A 15110-nucleotide genomic window follows, 5' to 3' on the forward strand; every position below is an offset into this window, starting at 1 on the left:
GAAAATATCATATCTGTGTAAATCTAGGACGCAAAATATTAAAAAGGGTGTCTCAAAAAAAAACCCCGGGACCCGGGTTTATGTTTTTAATGGCTATGAAAAATGGGGTGATAATTTTTTAGGGTTCGATATTTTAAAGACACCCTGTACATAATGAATAATGATTGTAAAAACGTTAGCACAATAATATCAGAAAATATCTTAAAAAGGAAACAATTTTGTTTTTATATTTTTATTCAATAATAAGATGCCTTTAAAAAACTAGAAATGACTTACACGGAGTAAGAACTGGATTAGAAAATACATATCAACATTTTGTTTCATAATTGATAAGTGAAAAGTTGAACTATGACATCAGTGAGCATTATTGCCCCCAAAGAAGGGTTCAATGGAAGTGTTCAGATTTGTTAGCTGTAGTGTGTTTCCTTCCAAGAGCATAAGGTTGAATAATTTCAACAAAAATTATGATCATCAGAATTTTGCTCATAATGCGTATTTGCTGCGCGCTGATCATTTTTTGACCATCGGTATACTCAAATAATTAGTGTACTCTAAAAATATATTACACCGTCTGTTAAAGATATATTTTTGTGTGTGTATGAGTAGGGTGTTGCGAAATCATAAAATAGGAACATTTTAAAATCTACGTCTCAAACGACCAATCCATTTGGTAACAACACGTGCGCCTCTCCAATTACAATGGCACACTGCATGTTCAAGGAGCGCGCGTGCGCGTACCGCGTGTGTGTCATGCGCGCGTGCACGCATGTCGGACATGCATCATGGCTGTGATTGGTCAAAATACTTAGGGATCGGCCTATAATTGACCTATCGTGGTAGAATCGCGTTAGAGTTGCGTAACGCAGCTTGTGAAATATGGTACCAATTACATGATATACAAACGGGCGCGGAACGCGCAGTATCTGAGACAAACAACTCTTAGTATACAAAAATTCCATTGCAAAAAAGCATTACAAAACTTGCATTTATTGTCACATTATGCGAAGATAGTTACCATTTTTGAATTTTGTTCTAGTTAATATGTGCCACAACGACTTTCATTAATACACGTTGTTATAGTGAGCATTGCAAAAACAAAGGTAGTACACAAAAGTAACACGAGAGATACTTAACTTGAAATTGTAGCAAAGGGTTCCCTGCAACATGAACGGTCATGCATCTGACAGTCTGTATATTGGTTCTACCAAAATTGCAAAGTGTTCGGGCATTTCATTGTTACCCTCTAAATGATGGAAAAGACTGTACAAAATTAAGGAATTTGAAAGTCACAGAAATATGTACAATTTTTGCATTGATATGTATTAATTTGATTAGATAATATACCTATAAAAGTGTTTGAATAATCGCATTGTAGAGCATTTGAACTAGCTTACTTTTTTGTAGAGTTTAGTATCATTTACATAATCAAGCTCAGTATCTTAATCGGGAAGTAAGTACAGATAAAAATGTATCCATTTGATATATTAATCATGTATTAGCATATTATATGCTTTTTAAAGAATGATATCAGACTGAATGTTTTCTAAGCCTATACTGTATACGTGTTAATTATCGCATTTTAGAGAATGTTCTGCTTCTATATTGTTTTTGTAGAATTTAGTGGGATTTAAAGAAATATGGAGATGAGCAAGTTCAGTTTTTTAGTCAAGATTTAAGTTACAGATATAATTATGTATCCATTTGTAATGATTAAAGCATTCATATAATATTTAAAATAATTATATTAGACCTAGACGCTGATATTACTAATTTTGGCTTTTTTTTCAATCGCGATTATTGGCACATTATAAGCAAAGACATCCCATTTTTTAACTTTATTTTTGCATTGATACAGGTAACACTTTCTAGAACAAGCTGTGCGAAAAAAAACCTAAAAAAAAAACAGAGAGACTTCTTGTTGTGATAAAAAGTTCCTGAATGTAATGCTAACAACTCACCCAACACCCTGTATTTTTTTTGCAGAAGAATTACAAAATGTACAGGCACTTTTTACGCTCTACTATATAATGGCAGTAATAGGTGCAAAAATAGGGACAATGTTTCGGAACTGTTTTTTTTCTTTCTAAAACATGTAGCTAAAACACCTTCTTAACATTTTGGTAGCTGCCGCACTGTAAAAATCTTGGCATTTATAACAGCAGTGTACTCTTTAGCAAATGGATCTGACAATGTTCATACATTTTTGTATTTCTGAGTGTAAAATACTGAATTATTTGGATAAATTTTGAGACCGATTCATGAGGTCCCGCCCACTGCACACGTTTTCAACAACACGCGCGCCCTTCCAATGCAACACTTTGGGTGCGTTCGTGCGCGTCATGCGCGCGTGCACGCATGTCGGAGACGAATCACGGCTGTGATTGGTCAAAATACCATTGGGCGGGGCTTAATGGATCAGCTCATCAAATGTTCGGGCATTTAATTGTTACCCTCTAAAATGATGGAAAAGACTGTACAAAATTAAGGAATTTGAAAGTCACAAGAAATATGTACAATTTTTGCATTGATATGTATTAATTTCATTAGGATTATATACCTATAAAAGCGTTTGAATAATCGCATTGTAGAGCATTTGAACTAGCTTACTTTTTTGTAGAGTTTAGTACCATTTACATAATCAAGCTCAGTATCTTAATCGGGAAGTAAGTACAGAAAAAATGTATCCATTTGATATATTAATCATGTATTAGCATATTATATGCTTTTTAAAGAATAATATCAGACTGAATGTTTTCTAAGCCTATACTGTATACGTTTAAATTATCGCATTTTAGAGAATGTTCTGCTTCTACTGTTTTTGTAGAATTTAGTGGGATTTAAAGAATTATGGAGATGAGCAAGTTCAGTTTTTTAGTCAAGATTTATGTTACAGAAATAATTATGTATCCATTTGATATAGTGTACTCTATTAAAGCATTCATATAAAATTTAAAATAATTATATTAGACCTAGACGCTGATGTTACTAATTTTCGCTTCTTTTTTTTTCAATCGCGTTTATTGGCACATTATAAGCAAAGACATCCCATTTTTAAATTTTATTTTTGCATTGATACAGGTAACATTTTCTATAACAAGCTGTGCGAAAAAAAAACTAACAAAAGCAGAGAGACTTCTTGTTGTGATAAAAAGTTCCTGAATGTAATGCTAACAACTCACCCAACACCCTGTATTTTATTTGCAGAAGAATTAGAAAATGTACAGGCACTTTTTACGCTCTACTATATAATGGCAGTAATCGGTGCAAAAATAGGGACAATGTTTCGGAACTGTTTTTTTCTTTCTAAAACATGTAGCTAAAACACCTTCTTAACATGTTGGTAGCTGCCGCACTGTAAAAATCTTGGCATTTATAACAGCAGTGTACTCTTTAGTAAATGGATCTGACAATGTTCATACATTTTTGTATTTCTGAGTGTAAAATACTGAATTATTTAGCTAAATGTTGAGACCGATTCATGAGGTCCCGCCCACTGCACACGTGGTCAACAACACGCGCGCCCTTACAATGCAACACTTTGGGTGCGTGCGTGCGCGTCATGCGCGCGTGCACGCATGTCGGAGACGAATCACGGCTGTGATTGGTCAAAATACCATTGGGCGGGGCTTAATGGATCAGCTCATCAGGTTAATTTGAATTATAAATCGTACACGTCAGCTTTGTTTATGTAGAGTTTATTCGGATTTAGTCGGATTTAAAGTAAATTAGCAAGCTCAGTATTTTAATCAAGAATTTAAACATACAGAAACTCAATCAATTTTATCCAAGCCTATATTAATAATGTCTTTATAAGCTTTATTGATGTTTGGAGTATATAGCATTTTTGATAATTATTATAGACTTCATCATAATATCCGTCACACAACGACTCTCTCCAAATGAATTTGCTCAATATTAATAGAATAAGCTGTGTGAAAAAGAATACAAAGAAATATCGACAGATAAAAGTCTTATTGCACTATAATACACTGTATTAAGTCCATGTATGTAAAAAGTTCATGTTTAATTAACTCATTTAGCTGGCAGCATGTGTTCGCCAAAGATTTGTAAAATGTAAGGGCACTTTTTTTCTCCACTAAAATTGAGGCAACCGTCTACAATATTACATGACTAATTTCGGGCACCGTTTTTCCAGCAGTAACAATTAAATTCTAAACAATCGGCAGTGTATTTCCCGGTAAAAAAATGAATTGGCAACTTTCATTTCTGTGTGTGTAAATTGTTTGGCTATGCTAATTAAGAATCGTTAACGCTCCTGACTTATAACTATAACCAGCTTATTTACGTTATATCCGAAAATATTTACTTGGAAGTAGAATAAATTTAGTTTTAGCGCTTGAAATATGAATGTGTTTAGTGTTATATTGTTACAGTTGCTTTTATTTTAATTGTTGTCCAGATAGCCCTATTTTAAGATAACTTTTAAGTTAAACTGTGCTCTACACTTTGTGTTTTCGCATTGCAATAAAAGTAGACATTTTTAGGATGTAAGCAAGTTGAACTTTAACCGGTTTGCACCTCATGGGAGTAAATCTCCATGATATAAGGATTTATCCCCGCCCATTTTTTTGTCTTGGAGACAGGGAGATAGGAGGGGCTGAAAGACCATCCCTCTTTTTATTGTACGCAACACCCTCTTCCTGCACCACCACCCCCTTGATCCCCCCCCCCGCTAATTCCCCCCCCCCCACCAAATATATCGGCATAGCTTCCGCTCTTGCGCCCCAGCCCTCCGCCCGCCAACTCGTCGACACGGTTGAGACAAATCTACCCCATACCTTGTTCTGCAGCTAGGAGCACGTGAATGAGCTTGTTTTCAAAACACGGGGAATCCCCATGTGGTATGACTGACGTCACCATCTAGGAACGTGAGCTAAAGGTCGGCTGTAACAACCTCGTTCCCTGGGTGTCGAGCAGTACGCTTCCACTCGCTCTCTCACCCTGGTATTGGATCATTTGCATATCCAAAAAAGTTGGATACGTATGCAAATGAGGAATAGTCTGGTGCCTGCCTGTGCTTTACATCAGCGTTTTTATTTGTATGTGGTGTCTGGGGTGAAAATAGGATCAATCCGTACCCATTGCGGCGTGAGTTACGAAAACAAAAAAAGAACAAAGTTAAAATGTTACACTCTTATCCCGCCAATATGCAGTATCACAATGCATAATAATATGAGCATATAGGAAAGGAAAGGATTATTGTTGAGAAGGTATGGACGTAATAATTACAATGAACGTGAAAACACGTAGTATTCGTTGGAACTCGATATAAATCCATTACCTGCCAAATAGACCTGAGACCTAATGACGTAATGGCTTTGATGCGCTTTCGAAGTCGGGACGCCGGATAAAGTGGGGACAGTCTACCACATAGGAAAGCGCACATGTAAACAAAGCGTGACGTCATTAGGTCTCAGGCACTATCGAAACGGGATACACTGGAAGCAGGTTCCCACCCCAGGGCTTACTATTGGAAACGAGGTTTGAAATAAAGTAAGTCCTGTGGACAAAGTTGCGCGGTCTGTAACTTTAGTGTAACCGGCCTCAATGGTTCGTCTTCGTGGGTGCTCAAATGCCATTGGATGATTGTTGTTTGTTTGTTGGGGTGTTGGGGTGTTTGTTTGTTTGTTGGGGTGTTTGTTTGTTTGTTTGTTTGTTTGTTTGTTTTGAAGGTGGTGTGATATTGGGCTCTCGTAAAACGTAAGTTTTTCACTGTTTTAAGACCAAGGTTGGTCTAAAATTGTATACCGTTGTAATTGTAGGCTGTTGTAGACTCTATTGGTCCTACTTTGGTGGTTTTACGTTCTACCATTTTCAGATATTTTGAGTTTATTTCTTTCGTACCTTCGGGTACTCTTTAACGTTAGATAGCTGGGCTGGCCACCATGGCTAGTCGGGCTGTTGCACGTTCCAGTGTTCGGGTTCAGTCGAGCGATCAGTTGGCTGGCCCTTCAAAAACCATACCTACCGTGGGTAACGCCGATCCTTTCAGGAACATAACTCGAAACAATGGAAAAGCTTTTAAAGCCGAAGACAATGTCTCAGTCCAGTCATATGTAAATGCTCTATCCGTCTCAGGTATGGACCCCAATGAAATAGTCTCAGCCTCTCGCATATCGAATGGGCGTGTGGCCGTCTATCTGAAGTCCAGAGGGGCGGTCGACGACGCTGTTTCGTTTGGGTTAGAATATAAGGACTCATTTATCCCAGTCACTCCTTTGGTTCAACCAACAGAGAGATTGGTGCTATCTAATGTGTTCCCAGAACTGCCTAACGCAATCCTTGTCAAAAATTTGTCGAGTTTCTGTAAATTAGTATCACCGATCAAACCGATACCCCTAGGGATAAAAGACAAAGATCTGTCTCATGTAATGTCTTTTAGACGCCAAGTTCATGCCATCATTGAAACCAATGTCACTATCCCAGATCACATGAACATCACCTACTCGGGAGTCAACTACAGGGTTTTCATTTCCAACGACTCTGTTAAATGTTTCAACTGCGGAGAAAATGGTCATATAAGTAAACACTGTAAGAAAACCAAAACATCTGAAGTGCCTGCACCAGCAACTACTACTGAGCACTCCAACCCTTTAAACCCGCCTCCAGTATTCATGCATGGAAAGAAATCTGATCTAAAACATCTACATAAAAACAATAGACATGCTACAAATGATACAGGTGTCCAAAGCAAACCATCAGTCACCACAGATGAGCCGACCGAGACGGAAGCTTCACAGAAGTCACCTGTATTTGCAGCTCGACCTTCAATGAAACATCCAGAACGATCTGAGAACAAAAAAGATAATCTAGCAGATACACCCAAACATAACACAACTCCAAAACATTCTAAGCAAAGTACATCCTCTCCTCCACACGTCACCAACAATCAAAATGACTCCCTAATCTGGGGCTCACCCCCAGCACCAACTAGGGAAACTTCCCCTCTCTTTTCTGAGGTGGTGGCAAAAAGAAAACACAAAACACCTAAAGCAAAGGAGGATATCCCAATCTCTCTCGTGACACTCAAATCTCCCTCTCCACAACGAAAAATGAGAAAACAAAGAAATATAGTTCAAATGGAAACAGAGGAAAACATTACCCAAGTTCTAGATAACACTCAACTATCTGTAGAGACTTCACCAATTCTACACAGCACTCAAATGTCTGTAGAGTCACCACAAATAAACCCATCTCAACAGGATACAGAGAGTGACCAGGAATCTGTATCTTCTGGTTTGAGTCAACTTGCCCAAGATGAAGATGGCCCAGGGGACCTGCACTTGTCAAAAGGGCCATTAAACAATGCAGAGGTAGTCGCCTTTCTCAAATGTGTCAAATCACGCCGAAAACCACTTGAGGTTGCCAGAAAATTCACTCATAACATCCCCGGTCTCATCAAACAACTGAAACCGCTTCGCAACAGCCCTTTGTTAAAGAAGAACATGCAGCAGAGGGTTCGTAAGCTGATCAGGAATCTTGACCCAACCGATCCTATTCATCTTCTTCCGTGATGATTCTATCTCATCTTCACTTTATCTGCATGACACTCTCCCTAGCAACGCTAAATACAGGAGGGTGTTCGATGCCCATCAAAAATAATTCTATTCGTGTGTATCTAGACAGCACCCTTGGAAACCCAGATATTGTTCTTTTACAGGAAATAAATGATCTCAGAGAGGAAGATTTATGTTGGCAAACTTGGCCTTATAAAGTCTCTTGCTCCACTGGAATTACCCGTGGGTCTGGTGTCGCTACTCTCATTAAGAAAAATCCAATTTTCAACATCTTACAATCTTGCACGATATCTGCTGGTTACGTTCATTATGTCAAACTTGATGTTCGCTCAACCACTTATCATATTTACAATATTTTGATTTCTCAAGACGATGGTGTTGCTATGAACTGTCTGAAAGCAATTGAGGACCATTGTTCCTCACAAGATAATGGAGTAGTCATCTTTGGTGGCGACTTCAATTGTACTCATAACCCTCTTTTAGACCGTTTTTCACAAAATATTGAAAGGAGACACAAACTTGCCTCCGCTCTGGAAGATGTCATTAACACTTTTTCCTTGTGCGATGTTTGGCGTAGAAATAATCCCAACTTGTCGAAATTTACTTGGTTTAGATATAACACTGGTCAAGTAAGAAATATCTCTAAAGCTAGACTCGACCGAATATATTTTCCTGTTCATCTTTTGTCTTTTGTTGTCTCCTGTGACATTCAACCTTGTTCCCTCTCTGATCATAGTGCTGTTGTTTTCAAAATAACATCTCCTGAACTCAGAAAAAAAGGGAGTGTCTATTGGCACTTCAACAATTCCTTGCTTCAGGATGAATTGTACAAAGCTATTTTCAAGCAATTTTGGAAAAATTGGCAAACTGAAAAAACTAACTTTTCCAACATCAGCACTTGGTGGGATGTAGGGAAGACCCACATTAAAACTATTTCTCAAATGTATGGTGTTAAGGTTGCCCGTGAAAAACGAGACAAAATTAGCTCTCTACAAAAATGTATTGATGATTTACAGTCTTCGCCTGATCTCACCCCGGATACTCAAAGAATTCTTCGTGAACAAAGAGATGCCCTGAATGAGTGTTACAAACATGAAGCCAAAGGTGCTCTTATTAGATCACGATTTCAACTTACGACCGAGATCGATACATGTTCCACCTTCTTTTTTAACTTAGAGAAGTCTAATTCCACTGCCAAAATAATCTCTAAAATTCGCCTCTCCTCTGGCAACGTTTCCGATAATCCCAGTGAAATAAAATCACACATTAGGAATTTTTATAAAAACCTGTATTGTGAGGCTGAGACTGATCCGAATAGTTTAGAACCCTTGGTTAAGAATTTGCCCACACTCAGTGAAAGTGACGCTGACGAGTGTGATAATCCCATAACAATAGATGAGATGGATAATGCAGTGAAACAGTTGAACAACAATAAGTCGCCTGGCTTGGACGGGTTGACCGCTGAGTTCTATCAGACCTTTTGGAATATTATTAAAGACGACCTTATGTCAGTTCTTAATGAATCTGTCTCTACTGGGCGTCTACCAATCTCCTGCCGAAGGGGAGTTATTACCCTTCTTCCCAAAACAGGCGATTTGTTAGAAATTGCAAATTGGCGTCCTGTTTCTTTACTTACCACAGATTATAAAATCTTTGCTAAAATCATGGCAAATCGACTTAAAAATGTCATTAATGATATCGTTCATCCTGATCAAAGTTATACTGTTCCGGGTCGCTCCATTTATGACAATGTTATATTGATTAAAGATATTCTTATGTACGCCAATTCTCACGATGTTCCTCTTGCGGTGTTAAACTTGGATCAATAAAAAGGCATTTGATAATGTGGATCATAATTATCTGTTTAAAGTTATGAAAGCCATGGGCTTTGGAGAAAAGTTCATTTCTTATGTTAAGTTATTATATAACGATTCGCAAAGTCTTCTGAAAGTGTGTGGCTCCCTGACCGCTCCATTCCCTTTTAAAAAGGGAATCAGGCAAGGATGTCCACTCTCTGGTTTACTGTATTCCTTAGCCATAGAACCATTTCTTCACACGATTAGATGTAATTCTAGTCAATTTGGTTTTAAAATACCAGATAGTGAAACTACCGTAATTACTTCAGCTTACGCTGATGATGTCTCAATTTTTGTCACTTGTGATAAAGCGTTCAATATTATTAGAGATATTTATAAATGTTACAGTCGCTCTTCTGCTGCAAGTTTGAATCAAACAAAATCCCAAGGTTTGTGGGTTGGTTCATGGGTACATAGAACCGACAGACCTCTGGACTTTAAGTGGAATAATAAAGGCCTCAAGTTCCTCGGAGTTCACATGGAAAACTCGCACAGTTGTTTTCAACAAAACTGGCAAATTTGTCGCGACAAATTACATAAAGTCCTCGCCCGTTGGAAAGGCTTATCGAGGCTGCTTTTGTTTCGGGGCAGAGCCCTAGTAGCAAATCAGCTTGCGACTTCCAAACTACTTCATGTTCTTGCTGTTCTCTCCCCACCTCAAGATATTCTCAGTGAACTCCAGAGGAACTTGGTTAATTTTATTTGGTCTGATGGACGACATTGGCTAAAGGAGACAATTTTGTACCAATCCCCTGAAAAAGGTGGTTTGGGCCTAACCTGTCTTCAGTCACGAATACTCACCTTTCGTTACACCTTCTTACAAAGATTTTTCAAGAATTCGCCTCATCCTGCTTTCTCGTTAATGAGCTATTTCCTACGCCAATATTGTAAGCTGAATTTTGACGCTCAGATTTTTCTCATTAATCTCGATGCCAAGTTTTTCGTCCATCTACCCACATTTTACAGTAACGTTTTGCAAGCCTGGAATCTTTCGAGAGCCCAAATTATCATACCACCTGATTATATTCAGTTTGTGTTGAATTTACCATTAAACTCTGTTTATTTAGTTAAATTTGCCGGTATTGATAACCAGCTCCTTTGGCCTCGTCTTCGCGTGCGTGGAATTCGCACAGTCGCGGACCTACTAGACCTCTCATCCGGGAAGTGGAAAGGACTGGAAGCTCTCCATTCCGACAACTCTATACGAAGGTACTCAAGCAGAACTCTTCATTCGGAACTCATGGATGCGAGAGAACTCCTCATACGTGTCTTTCCGAAATTCTTCAACCGCTCCGGATACCATCTCTCCACACGTAACCTACAGAACATTCCAGCCTTCTTGGAACTTCCTCTCGCTATCCATTTCCCTCCAGACGTTGATGCTTCAAGTGCATCCTCAAAATTCATCTATAAAACTCTCAACGCAGAACTCAACTCTTTGAAGAATCCAATTCAAACTTACTGGCACAAACATAACATCATTCCGGAGAATCGAAGGATTCAATGGAAGGAGATATATCATCTTCCATCTTCGAAGAAGGAGGGCGATATTCAATTTCGACTACTACACAACATTTTACCCAGTTTACCGGTTCTCCAACATATAAATCCGGACATTTCGCCGCTTTGTCAGTGGTGCGGTGAAAGAGGAACAATTCTACACTTATTCATCCAATGTCGCGCTATCCAGCAAGCACTCAACTTTCTCAACTGCCTTCTGAGCCGTCTGTTCCCGGACCTCATCCAAGATTTTGATCTCTACTGGTGTCTGCTTCCTCACGGGAGAGGACGGCCAAAGGAGATGGTCAATCTGGCAAATTACTTCATTATCAGCATGAAAGCTACCATATACTACCTCTACTTACGTTCGTCCTCTACCGATCTCCTCACTGTGTGGAAACATCGAATGAAAAGTAAAATATTGATCGATTTTCACTATTTCTCAGCCAAAAACAACACTAGCTTGTTTCAATACAAATGGGATCACAACAACGCATTGTTCACTATGATTAACCAAAAATTAATCTGGCTGATATGAAGCTTTTTTGATACTGATTTTTTTTTCTTTTGAAACATGGTGATTTCCACTACTTCCCTGCGGGGATGAAAGTGGTTAACAAACAGCTTTTGATTTTCGGGTTTCTTTTGTTTTGTATGATTTTTTTTTGATTGTTTGTTCTGTGAATTCAACAATATTTGTTCAATGAAGTTTGCATTCATCCATGAATGCTGTGAATTACTACGTTCCAAATTTTTTTAGTTTATTCTTTGTATATACATACTTTGTTTAATCCTTTTGAACCATGTTTAATTTTAAGTGGACTTGGTTTGTGATTTGATTTGAATTAAAGGTTCAATTGGAAAAGTGAAAGTGTTTGTTTGTTTGTTTGTTTGTTTGTTTGGTTGTTTGGCTGTAAGAGTATTTATTTATTAGTTCGTTTTTATATTTTTGTATCTGTCTGGTTTGTCTAATGTTTCACTATATGATTTTTTTGCTGAGTCTTGTCTCATCTCCCCATCTTGTCTCGTCTTGTCATGTCTCGTCATGTCTCGTCTCGTGTGGTTTGTTATGATTTGTACAATTTACTTTTCAATAGTACTTTAATTTTAATGAATGGAATTTTAAATCTGTTTTATTGGCAGGGGTTTGGATAATCGTCTGATGACAATTGTTTTTTTTTTTACTTTTACATATCCGTGGCAGCCTGTCTAACTTTTAGCTTTTATTTTATGTTTTAAGGTTTAAAATAAAATAATTCAATCAAATAAATCAAATAAAGTTTCTTCAAGTCCTTATTACGCTGGAGATTTCCCGATCGCAGTACATATGAGAGGTAGCCCAAATAGGCGCGACCTAATCCGGCCAAATTACGATTTGTATACTAGTTTATCTGTAATAATACAGAATTTTGGCCCCTGCACTTGAGGGTCTGTATTTGTAGAAGTGAAGGGTCCATGTCCCTGAATTTGGATTTCTGAACAAAACATTTGAATGGAATCTATATTGATATGGAGTGGAAGGAATCTGTTTGTTTGTTTTTTTCAAAATGGCGATGGGGTGATTTTTTGTTTAGTTGTGTTACTTGTTGGTGTCCCTGCCACACTGTACGATGGTGTAGCCGTGCGTTATGCACGTGGATTGTGTACTTTCGTTTTGACGGGGACTTTACTGAATAGAGTCTGGTGACTGTAAATAGAAATTTCCTTGAATAAAAGTCGAATCGTTCATTCATGTGCACTTGTTATGCAAAGCAGGGGCAGTGGTTCAAGGATCTATGTCGACATGCAGAAAGTGTGCAAGAACGCGACTTGAATGCTTTTATGTGTTCACAATTCAACGACGCTGTTTAGTTATTTCACTGTGTGACACAGTGAGACATTTTGGGATCATAATGGCGTCAGCAATACTTGCTTGGGAGCTCTTGCGTACGACTTTCTGATCTTTGGTACTGTTGTCTCCCGGACAATTGTGTGTACGGTAACCCGACGTACCCAGATTTTTAAAGACAAAATTGCCGACCGCAAACTTGTTAGTGCCATATTTGGCAACTATATGTGCGTTATTAGTTTAATTAAACAAATGAACAGGTTAATTAAACATAGTACCATAGAAGACTGACAGACGAACATAAAATGTTACAAAATAAACATAATTTATTTGTCTGGATAATTTTTTAGGGCGTTACCGGCAAGTTAACACAAACTTGGTGTCAAATAGATCATGGGAGTTACTTTTCTTTGACTTTTCATACAAGTTTACATAAACTTTAACTGTATGACCTGCAGTGGCGTAGCCACAAGGGAACGTGGTGGGGGGGGGGGGAGCGACCTTGTCGCCCCCCAGTCGCCCTACCCCCATGAAATGGTCCAGCCCCCCCCCCCAGCGCCACCCCCCCCCCCCCCCCCCCCCAGCGTCCCCCCCCCCCTCCACTGACAAATTCCTGGCTACGCCACTGGTCACTGAGGATGTCAATGTGAAAATAAATTTCGATTTGATTGATTGATTGTATGGTCTTTGAATCACATCGGATTGTATCCCCAAAATCAGTCATTACATCGCCCTCTAACGCTCAAAACATTACTTGTCAGATCTATTTCTTCTCAACCTCGTCCCCAGGGTGTCGAGCAGTACGCGCCCATCACTACCTGTTCGCTCTCACCCTGGTATTGGATTATTTGCATGTGCAAAATTGTTGAACACGTATGCAAATGAGGAATAGTTTGGTGCATGCATGTGCGTTACATTTGCGCTTGTTTCTGTATGCGGTGTCTGGGGTAAACCAGTCAATTCGTCGCAGCACGAGCATGGCGTGAGTTACGAAAACACAATTCATTTAATTAAACTATTACCATCTTATCGAAACAACATGCAGTATCACATTTCATATTAATATGAACAAATTGGGAGAGGAAATGAGTATTTTCGAGAAGGCGTGGACAAATGATTGTGAAAACACGTACTGCACGTTTTGAATAACAACACCAAGTACACGATAAAAATCCATTTCTAGCCAATTGCGGTATCGAATCAAGATACAGGAAGAAAGTTTGCTATCCAGGGCTTACTATTGGAAACGCGGTTGGAAATAAAGTAAGCACTGGGGACGAGGTTGATTTCTTCTGTGATTGTAGAGAGCGGAATCTCATGGCGTGTCACAGCTTTTAGACTGGTACCCGGTCCCTCCGTTGTCCTTCGGACTTCGAATGCAGGGACAGGTAAACTAGAAGTTTTCCTCCTATAATGTAAGCAAATTATATGCAGGACTGGCTGAAGTCTGATTCGCGCCCCCTGAATACAAAATGATAATGTTAGCGCGGAACCAGCTGGCGCAAAATGGCAACAAGACTACCACTAAGATGCAGTTTGGGTGGTGATGAGCTGAATTCGAAAGTGTCTCTGGCAATTATTAATAAAGAGAGGGGCACTGCTTTTCAGTATTTGAAACCTGTGCCGTTGAAATGCTTGGAAGTTGCCTTAAGCTTCGTGGAGACACTGTCGATTTTGCCTACTGGTTTTGGTAAGAGTCGGTGTTTTTTTTATAGCCATGTGTTCTAGTGTATATATCAATGCACCAAACTTAAAACATCGTTTTCATCAATACAAAATAATGCTGCGCATGCGCAGAGATGATCCAATCAAAGGCTTTAAATGGGAACTAAATGCCGGTCCCCATTGTATTGGGGCAAGGACCAGTCTATGGAGCTTTCCATCATCTACAGCGACATGACTTTCCCAATAGTCGCTCTTTTTAGTTAACTCGTTTTTGAGCATTAAGAATTCATTGGCACGGTCCCATGGTGTAATGGTTAGCACTCGAGACTTTGAATCTCGCGATCCGAGTTCGAATCTCGGTGGGACCTTATTGCTTTCTTTTAGTAGGCACGCACAATTTTATTATTTATCAAAATGACAAAATAAGTCTGTACCGGTTATGTCTGTACAAGGACCAATAGACCTTTATCATGCTGCCACCATTTCAGTCATATTCCCTGTATCCAATAATAGTACTGAATGATAAGGGTTTTTTTTGTACAAGAAGAAACCAAACTATTTTTCTTTCCAGCCTCGCTTTGGTTTTACGTTGATTGATTGGGAAAAATCAAGATGGCCGCAACATGATAATGGTCTATACATACAACTGCAAGCATGTAAGTGCATCTGTTTTGTTGTGAAATCTTTCTAGTTGCTCTAATAATAGCTGTTCTAATCAACCTC

The 15110-nt window shown here is 38.8% G+C and overlaps 1 non-coding gene across 1 annotated transcript; it reads left to right on the forward strand.

Annotated features, from left to right (window-relative positions):
* Window positions 1–14683: 14683 nt before the first annotated feature.
* On the forward strand, window positions 14684–14755 carry Trnaq-uug. The gene has a single exon. It is a non-coding gene; the product is annotated as a tRNA-Gln (tRNA).
* The last annotated feature ends 355 nt before the right edge of the window (window positions 14756–15110 follow it).

This window comes from Patiria miniata, unplaced genomic scaffold, assembly GCF_015706575.1.
Source record: "Patiria miniata isolate m_02_andy unplaced genomic scaffold, ASM1570657v1 HiC_scaffold_1, whole genome shotgun sequence".
NCBI lineage: Eukaryota > Metazoa > Echinodermata > Asteroidea > Valvatida > Asterinidae > Patiria > Patiria miniata.